At 37.7% G+C, this 9,719-nt stretch overlaps 1 protein-coding gene across 1 annotated transcript in view; it reads left to right on the top strand.

Annotated features, from left to right (window-relative positions):
- Positions 1–692: 692 nt before the first annotated feature.
- The window catches only part of LOC117958059 (oxysterol-binding protein-related protein 7-like), a 28,319-nt gene continuing 19,292 nt past the window's right edge, over positions 693–9,719 (top strand). The window contains exon 1 of the mRNA XM_034894302.1: positions 693–817. The gene's annotated coding sequence lies outside the window, so the exon portion shown is untranslated. The remainder of the gene's footprint in view (positions 818–9,719) is intronic.

Raw genomic sequence — 9,719 nt, 5'->3', positions numbered from 1 at the left:
CGGTTAGATGCAGGGCCATCAGCTGAAGACCATTGATTGATTGGATAACAACATAATGAGTAATTAAATAAATAAAGATAAATAATCACTGACTTTGCAAACCCATGGATTGCATTAAATTGTACAGGTGTACATTGGCCACCCTAGTTGTGTTTACATATAGCAATCAATAAAAAAAAAAATCCAAAGCAAGCTGAACAGAGATAATATCACTTCTTTTTATATCTGTCTGTCTTACATAAAGGCCATTTGTCTCTACATGAATGGCTTATGATGCGAAATCAATCCTGTAGCAGAAGTTGTCAGAATTTAACATTTAATATCATTACAACTTCAATGATAGTGGAAGTCATTGTTCTTATAGAATATTATTAGTGTATGTAGATTCAGAAACACTCAGGATGATGCAATAAAAAAAAAGATGATCTTAAAACATCTTTGTCTGATTTTGTCTTATTTCAAGTGTCATTTATTGTTTTGCCTTTTCCTTTGTCCTAGTTCTACCCTATTATGAGTGTTTAATGTTTTTTTTTAATTCAAACTCCGATGCTTATTGTTATAATTGTTGACAATGTAGGCTAATAGTGTTCCCCATTTGTTAATTTGAATTCCAAATTTTTTGTAAAAAAAAAAAAATGTTCCCATGATGCACCTGCCCTGCTAGTGCACCTGCAAAACTGTCATCTGTGCCACGCGCACGCACAGGTATCATTGCAGAACGCGGGCGGCAACCCACAAGGTCGGAGAGGGGTTCATTAGGTCAGCCGGTGGTTTCCAGTCGACAGGCCACTAACACGTTAAATTGCAATAAAAACAGGTGAGTTATTTTCACAAACTTAATCACAACATCATTTTACCTTAAGCGAAGTTGAATGGTTGATAGTCCTACGGTTTTTCCTTGTAAGCGAGAGAAAAGAGTTAATTTGGTGGTTTGGACGCAGGTTTTCTGGGTTCACGCCTAATAGCCTACGCTTCGTTTAGTTTGGAAGTAAAATAAGATGGCGAATGTTTCTAGCCTAGCTTTCTTTTTTAATTGGGACTGGCATGTTGGCGTTTAACGTTTTTTTTCCCCGTGTGAAACTAGCATAATGCCAAAAGTTTTAAGAGGTGGCTATGTCAGACATGTCTAAATCTTCTTATGGACTAAATGAAATGTCAGTGTTTTTCCACGTTGTTTCTATGGCGGTGTTTGGGGTGTTGTTTGCCTGAAACAAACCTGTTTAATAAGCCTCCTACCGACACACTAAATCCCGTGTGACTGGATGCTTTTCTCTTAACGAAAATTCCAGTTGGGAGTGTCGTCTTGTACGGCATATTTTTACGCTGCTGCTGAATTCTGAGAGATTTAGTATTACCCCGTTTTGTTTGTATTGCTAAACTTATTTTCAGAAACTTGCATTATAATCACAGAGCTAATGTCTATACGTATTTTTTTCACGAACACCCATTTACTTCAAAAACCCAGATGGTGGTTAAACAGTATCATTAATCTGAAGGTATTTCTAGTAACCTCAGATGCCCGTAAATATACACTTTTAACCAATTTCTCGAGTTTCTCGGCTGTGCTTCCTAACCAGTAGCTGGAAATTAGCTACACATTTCATTAAATCAATGTAACCATCAACGACGACTATGTCCCAATTGTAGCCTAGTATTTGATTTAGCGAGACGTGTGCATTTATGGCTGCCATCTTTGTTTAGACGAGGAAAAGAGGTGCAACTTTTTTTTTTTGTGCAAATATGATACATTCAGGTGGTTAGTTTTCTGGGTTTTACACTTGGTTACATATGGAGCTAGAACAGTGACAGTTGTCTTGAAATAAAATGTGTTACTAAAATATAAAACAGGCATTGAAGATCATTTTATAATATTATCCATTTTTTATTTTTTCAGTTTCAACTTTCTTCTTACTTCTACTTTCACTGGAGGGAGAGGAGGGAGTGATTTACATATGTCAACTATCAGGGTAAAATAAGTGACATGGAGAGAAAAAAAATCGGAAGATTGTTGTGGAAAAAAAAAACACATCAAAATGCAAAAGAAAATGTAATACCTGTTTTATTTTTAGTTGAACTTTCTTAAAAGCGAATGTTACTTTCAATGCCAAAACTTACTGTCAATGTTCCAGCTCCATAATTTGCCTATATGCCTTAAAGAGCATTGCACCAAAGCATCAGTGGCATGTAAATGCCATTACTAATCTAAAAAGTTGTGAGTTGTGTGTATTCCTCAAGAATGTGTACCGTAGGGTTTCTGTGGGGTCTTAAATTTCTAAATCAAAATTTTAAGGCCTTAAATTGTACATTTGCTGAATTTTGCTAATTTTAAACCGGTCTTCATTTTCCTACATCCATGTAACTCTACTTCTAATTCTTGTTGAAATGTGGATTTTGGGGCTTCATTTTGTTCTCTAAAACGGACATCACTGGCAACAGAATCAGACATACTTTATTGATCCCCGAAGGGAAACTCTGTGTTCAATTATGTAATGCTGTTTATAGATGCCTGGTAGGGCTGTGCATTTGAAGTATTGATACTGCAGTTCACTACCAAAACAATACTTCTTTTCAATACTTACTTAAAAAAAATACACAAGTTATTAACCTTTTGGTCTTCTATACATTTTCCCACCCATTGCAACAAGAATACAAAAGACATTGTAGATTATTGCAATTTTTTTATAAAAGCTCCCACAAAATAAGGCATTTTCTGTCGCAACAATCTCAAAAAGGCAGTGAAATCCCACAGCAACGGTTTGTTTGTTTTTTGCTGGTTTTTGAAACAGATATAACACAACTGTTTTTAAAATAATTATATGATCAATCATCAACCTTTAAAAAAAAAAAAAAATAAATAAATAATAAAAAAAAAATTATATGAATACAATGGTGTCATGCTAGTAAACCAGTGTATTTCTACCTAATAGGGCTTATTTACTTTGGTTTTAGTAAAGCATTAAAATTTAACAAAGAATGTTTCACATTTTATTTTCAATGTAGATGCACAAATTACAGCAGTAGGCGAGAATGATTTATTTCCAATTAGAGCTATTTATGTCATCTTTTAAAATTACTTTTTATTTTTTCATATTGCGATATGAAAAAAGAAAAAGTAATTTTGTAGTGTATTGCAGGGAAAAAAACATTGCAACGTCAGTTTTTTATTTTTTTTTATTTTTCCAATATTGTGGAGGCCTACTTTGCAGCCTTTTGTCCAAAAGGGTTTGAAAGAATATAATGGTAAGCGGTAACGTCAGTAACATACTTGAGCTGTTGCAGAGTTTTTCCTCCAAACTTAGCGTTATCGCTGCAATCACTGTAAATGCAAATGTCTGCTCCTGACTTGTTAACTGTAACGTTAAACAGGCCAACGTTGGCTAACTGGTAACGGTAACAAGCTAACAAACACTTAACAATGGTAATAAACAAAGTTGCTAGCAAGCTTACCAACTTTGGTTGTATTCCCCATTGCAACTGTTGTGCGGTCAGTGGCTGTGGTTTGCTAACTTTATTTAAGGTTCTAAAATGCAGCAATAAGTTATCCCACCAGAGGGAGCCATTGTACATTACTCTAACAGTCAATACTTGCGGTGACCGGCGTGCGTGTGGGCAATTGTTAGTTTTAAAAAGAACTGCGCACACTGCTACACATAACGTGCAGTCAGTTAACACTTTGTGTAGCAGAGCCTTTACGATTTATCAACAGTGACGATTCAAAGCATGGTTAATGGGGAAATTGGTTAACTGCTGCATCCCTATTGTAGTGTAGGCCATGAGATATTCACAAAAACCCCAAAAAGAAGTTCATGACCGACTTCTTTTGTCTCTTTTATACTGTATTGATACCCATATCATCAGGTCCTTTGGGAATTCATATCACCAGTTGTGTTGCCTGTCTTTTCTGAGAAGAGACTATAGGTTTTTTGTTTTAAGATTATTTTTATGGGGCATTTTAGGCCTTTATTCACAGGACAGCTGAAGGCAAGCACGGGAAAGAGAAGGAAGGACATGCAGCAAAGGACTGAGGCCCAGAGACTAGAGGTTTTGACTGCATCAAACACTTGAAAAAAAAAACACACCTAAAACTGTAGCAAACTTAAAGGGATCAGTCACATCTGGCCAAACAGCCTGTGCTGCTCTGGAACATTCCTGGAATGAGGGAGGCAGCAAAAGAGAGGATAGAAGTGGGCGAGAGAGAACCAGTCTCACATAGAAATAAAAGTGAAATATATGGTTTGGGACAGCACTGCTAGATTAGGTAGGGCTGCACAATTATGGCCAAAATGGCAATCTCGTCCAGTGCATGTCCTCGCAAGGAGCGGCTGAACATCGGAGCTCGGCTTCGCGGCTGAGACACAAATAAACTCGCTGTGTTGCATTAACTCTGAAACTTTCTCTTTGAGTCCCTCACATTTTGGGTTAGTCCATGCACGATTGTGTGGCATGCTGGTGCTGTATATTAACAAGTTCTTAAAACCTCAGCCCTCCATAACAGCAATGGGCCTCATATCCTAAGCAATAATGTCGACAATTCCCTCCGTGATATTAATTTTGCGTTTGGATGATAGAAGCTTAACATCCAGTGTCTGGGGAACGCTACCGTAGGTGCAGGAGGGTGCGCTAGTAGTTTATAAAATGATTATTAGACTATGAAGTATGCCAATTCTGATATGTTCATAAAGCCTACTCCAAACAGACAGGGCTACCTAACGCAGAAGAGTGAGCTTACCATTTTTAAGTGATATGCCATGTTTGAAGTTGAGCTGCTGATATGCAAACTGTTGCATGCAAACTAAACACTACCAATTGAATAAATATTCAGCAAACCACTAAACCGAGGCTTTCAAGTTCTTTCTTCAATCGGTCCCCAGTGGGCTGGGCTAATCAAAAAAAATGCCAGTCTAAATGGCCAGTTTTTGTTTGAGGTAGAAGATTGTGGGCCTTGTTCAGAATGAGGCTATTAATGCCTGAAAATATGCAACCCTTATTAATTTGAATGACGGCACAGCGTTGTGACTGGGATGTACAAAGGGTCTCTGGCAAAAGAATTCACTTGAACCTGGTTTGTTTTTTGGACAACCCTGAACTCAAACTTATGGATATTTTACTCAAGCTTGCTTGGTTAGCATTCAGCATTGGTGGCTGCTACTTGGCAAAGACAGAGTTTACTTAGGCGGAATTCCATTTCTTTATCTTGGCCCTTGAAACCAAGTGGTAAGGGCTAGGGGTGAAAACATACCCCTATGAAATTGGGCACCACTTGGTAACATCACCAAACAGTATTGATCTCAAACTTCCAAGATTCCGTATGTGTGTCCATATGTCAGTTGCGCGCATTTTGACAAGTGTCATATGATTATAATATCTAATTTAGTTATTTTATGTTCACTTTTGTGGTTCAGAGGCAGATGTTCTTATCTGTGTAGTACTTAGGTCCGTTTGCAATACATATGTGTGAACAAACACAGGGTTTGTTGTGTATCTGTTTCAGTTATCACAGTTTTGAATGTCATGTTCAGAAAAACATTTCAACAAATGTGTTTTTATTGCCCAATAAATAAACAACATAATAAACATAACAGGCAAATAAAATATATTACAGAACCAACTATTAGAACCATAAATTGCACACATAAAAATGCACTCAAATGTGTAAAACAAAAGACACAAGACCACAAACAAACTACATCTGTTCTGATATTCTAGACCAGTCTGATGCTTGTTGTTCAGTAACACTTCCCTCTCATTTCTTTCATCAGTGTCCCGTATCATAACCAACAACAATGCACAAGTGCTTGAACAGGAATTAATTACAAATGATTACAATACTACAGTACCAATGCAATAATGAATGGGTACAACATGAACACATGATTTAAGGAACTTTTGTTGTTTTAAGTTCAAAAGTGGATTGGATGTTGGGTTTTCCCTGGCGGCCCTGTGGTACAGGATATACTATGTAAAGCATTTAGTGCTGTCTCCAAAGCAAGTAGTGTTGTGCACTGATAGATTATCTGTTAATGGATAAAACTGTAGACATGCATTAAGTTAATTCAAGGCAGAGAAATGCAGGAGCGTTGTGCAAATCAACTTTAACGGTTAGCGGTTAGCGATTAGTGTTAGCAAAGCAAGCTAGCGATTTATTTTTTAATGTTTCAATTATGAACATGGTTGCAAGTGTATATACCACAAAACAAGACTGGCATAATTTTTGAATCAATTATTTAAGCCAAAAATACTTCCATTATGGGTCTCTCTGGTCGATGCGGCAGCCATTGTAAGCTCACGTCTTCGCTTGGTTTGAAGGGGTATACACCCTTTTCGTCTTAGTCTAGCCCTTATCAAAAAGAGTATTGGGACGGCACTAGGTCTAACGTGAATGCGCAAACCCTAAGGGGTAGTGGTAAGAGAGAAATGAGATTCAGCTTTAAACCAAGAATGTTCCAGAGTCACAACATTTCAGCTATTTTGGGCCAGTGAAAAGGTTGCCTTTCCCCAATTTCACTAGGCTCTGTTCCCAATTAATACCGTTTTGTTTAATTCTTAATTCCCCTGTAATGTTGTTGGTTATTGTTTTAATTTGTCACTTTATTATTTGACATAGTCCTGTTGAACAGGTTTCATAGGTTAATAGTGTAGGTTATGGTTCTGCCTGTGATGTAGGGAGTAGCTCAACTGCTCACCAATTTTAGGGGCGTGGATTACAGGTTTGCCTCTTGAGGTCTGTCCTGAAGGGAGGGGTTGGTTAATCCTAAAGTGAACAGTGAGTGAGATAGTTCTGCAGTAAAATGACATGTTCTTAATATTTGGAGTGCCTATTGTAGAGGCTATGTATTAATAGTAATGTTAGCACTAATGAATCTCTCCAAATGTAACAATGTCAGAAAACCTCTTCTGAAGTCATCAATCGAGACAGCACCATTGTTTCAAATCAATAGATTTGTGGCTGAAGATAATGGCCCCTTGAAACCTTTAGTGAGCTACAAGCAATGTGTTTACATACCAAATTCCATTACCGACCGATGACATTGTCTTGCAGTCGGTGAAAAGCAACTGCGCTGTTTGCGACTCAGAACTGTGGCCGCCTTGATCTTGTTAGGTTATCATTTCCGACGTGTGCATGACGTCAGAGCAAGTCGGGATCAAGTTGGACATGAATCTAACCGGCATGCATTGTGCGGCTATCGTCAGTGATAGATTCTGCGCAGACTTGACTCATCTCTAACAAGCCTAACATCAGATAGAGGACAGTTGGGGGAGGGGCATTGCACATGACTGACCGCATGGGGAAGAAGCTGGTTCTTAACCTGGATGTGTGCGAAAGGTTGTTGTGAAAACTCTGGCAAAATAGTAAAAGATTAAAGAACCTATAGCGTTGAGACCTTGGTAATAATTGCCTTCTTGAGTTCTGCATAGGGCTGTACCTGAATCCGAGTTAGTTTTTTTTTATGATATTATTTAGACCAGGGAAGACTCTTGAGCCTTTATGCTAGTAGTGGCACCACCAACCCAACCACAACAACAATGACGTGTTGTGCAATGTTGTATTCTCAGGAGCAAAGCTGGTTAGACTTGTCAACCTGTCTTTGACATTTTCTTTAATATTTTCCCGTTTTCAAAATCTTTTTTTCTTCCTCTAATTCACAAACATTATCATGCCATTGCAATTTGTTAGTCACAGTGAGATATGGCAATGCCAGTAAAGCAGAAGTGTGGTTACACTTTTCAAAACTTTAAACTTCACTTTACATAATACATTGAAGAGCAATTAAAAACAGACAAAAAAAGAATAATATGAATACAAGAATAAAAATGTTATAGTGAAGTGTAAGAAATGAATAATTTGCTTTTAATAAGTTGTAGAGTTGTGCCGATCTCATCGATATCGTGTGGAGAGCCGCCATCGTGATGCCACACCACCCACCCTGTCAGACACACTAATCCTAGTTGCGGGCGAGCGGAGTGTCTCGTCACACCCTTACTCACAAACCAAGCAAAGTTTGTTTCTTACTTGCTACCTGCTGGGTAACTTTTTGTAGGTTAGCTTTAAGGTAGACCATGTATACTAGCTTTAAGGTAGAATCATATAAATTTTGCTGTAGTAATGTCCCATGCAAATTGAGGGAATACCCTCATTAGTCATAACATTATTTGATTTATGATCTGTAATTAATGACTTATGATCCAAACCTTTTCACAAATGAGTTAAATTTTTAAGATAAACACTTGTAAGTTCTAAAAGTCCTGAGCTATGAGTTCACTTTAGGAACACTAAGTTAAAAATCCAGTTCACTCAATTTTTATACCTTTTTGTCCGGCAAAAATCATATAGAAAATATAGACGTGGTCTCCATGGCGTCAATCATAGGTTTCTGAAGAGCCAAAATAAAGCCCAAAGTGAGCGGCTCCTGGTGGCTTGTCTTTGCCATCTTAGCAGTGCCTTATGATTATCAGTCTAGTTATAGGAACTTCACATCGGGATTAAAACATATCAATTCACGTGACAAAACAGAACCAGTATTCTAGAAAGAAATCCCTGTCATTGTCCCTCATATGGGCGTACATCAACAATACAACAACACTGAGTTAGGAATGTTTTTTATATAAAGCTGTAATCCTACAACAATGTGTAGTGGAAAGCATGTAGTAAGTGTTTTGGCCCTCTTTCTGCTGCTCCTCCTTTGGTCTCAACATGCTGAAAATCTTCCAAGGACTAACCGGTTAGGCAACTAGGAAGTAATCTAAATGTTTCACAACCATGCCTCTGTTCAAAATTGCATACTCACATACTAGTCATACGCAAGGAATACCTGCATCGGATGCCTGGGTAGCTCACTTGGTGGAGTGCTCGCACATGTATATTGGTTCGCCTCCAACCTGCGGCCCGTTGTTGCACCGCATTCCCCTTTTTCTCTCCCTCTTCAAGTCTGGGCGGTACTGTCAATAATAAAGGCCTAAAAGAAGAAAAAGACATGGTTGGATTATATTAGCTAAAATTTCTGAGTATGCAACATGAGCCCACTGGATATATATTTAACGGCCTTAAAAGGCATTGCAGCTCCTCATACTGTCCAATGGCGGACTGCGGCAGATAGTTGAACTAATGAACCTTATGGATGAAATAATTACAAATTATAGCCAGTGACGTAAAGATACAGTAGATGAAAAACATCCAATGGCCAGGCGTTGCCAGCCCAAATATGTTGCGTTTATGTAACCTAGGCATATGTATTCCTTTCAGCACATTTTTTATAACAGTAATTTTTTTCAATTAAAACTGAAAGGGGAAGACTGCATCAGTTTAGGAATAAATTGTTTAATGGACGAATCGGTGATTAAAAAAATCTATTAAATCATGCCAAAATTTGCCACACGTGGGCTTATCACTTGCCCGCCTGCTGTAAGAGTTGAATTGTCTTAAACTTAAAATCAATGAACAAGAGATGATTCTTCAGTTTGTGTTCTTAAAATATAATCGCCCTCGTCTGTGGTATAACAATTCACACATTGTGTATTTTGGTAATGATTATTTCTCTTCTTACAATGCTCTGGGGTCTCATTTATAAAACTGTGCACAATCCTTACTAAAAGTGTACATACGGCCAAAACCAAAAATGGCGTACACCAAAAAAAAATCTGGTTTATAAAACCGTGCGCACGCATGTCTGTAATGTTCCCTTTATAAATTACAGTTTACCTACAAGTGTTAGTGTGTGAAT

The sequence above is a fragment of the Etheostoma cragini genome, chromosome 15, assembly GCF_013103735.1.
Source record: "Etheostoma cragini isolate CJK2018 chromosome 15, CSU_Ecrag_1.0, whole genome shotgun sequence".
Taxonomy (NCBI): domain Eukaryota; kingdom Metazoa; phylum Chordata; class Actinopteri; order Perciformes; family Percidae; genus Etheostoma; species Etheostoma cragini.
The sequence above is the reverse complement of the archived record's forward strand: the minus strand, read 5'-3'. Positions and strand labels throughout refer to the sequence as shown.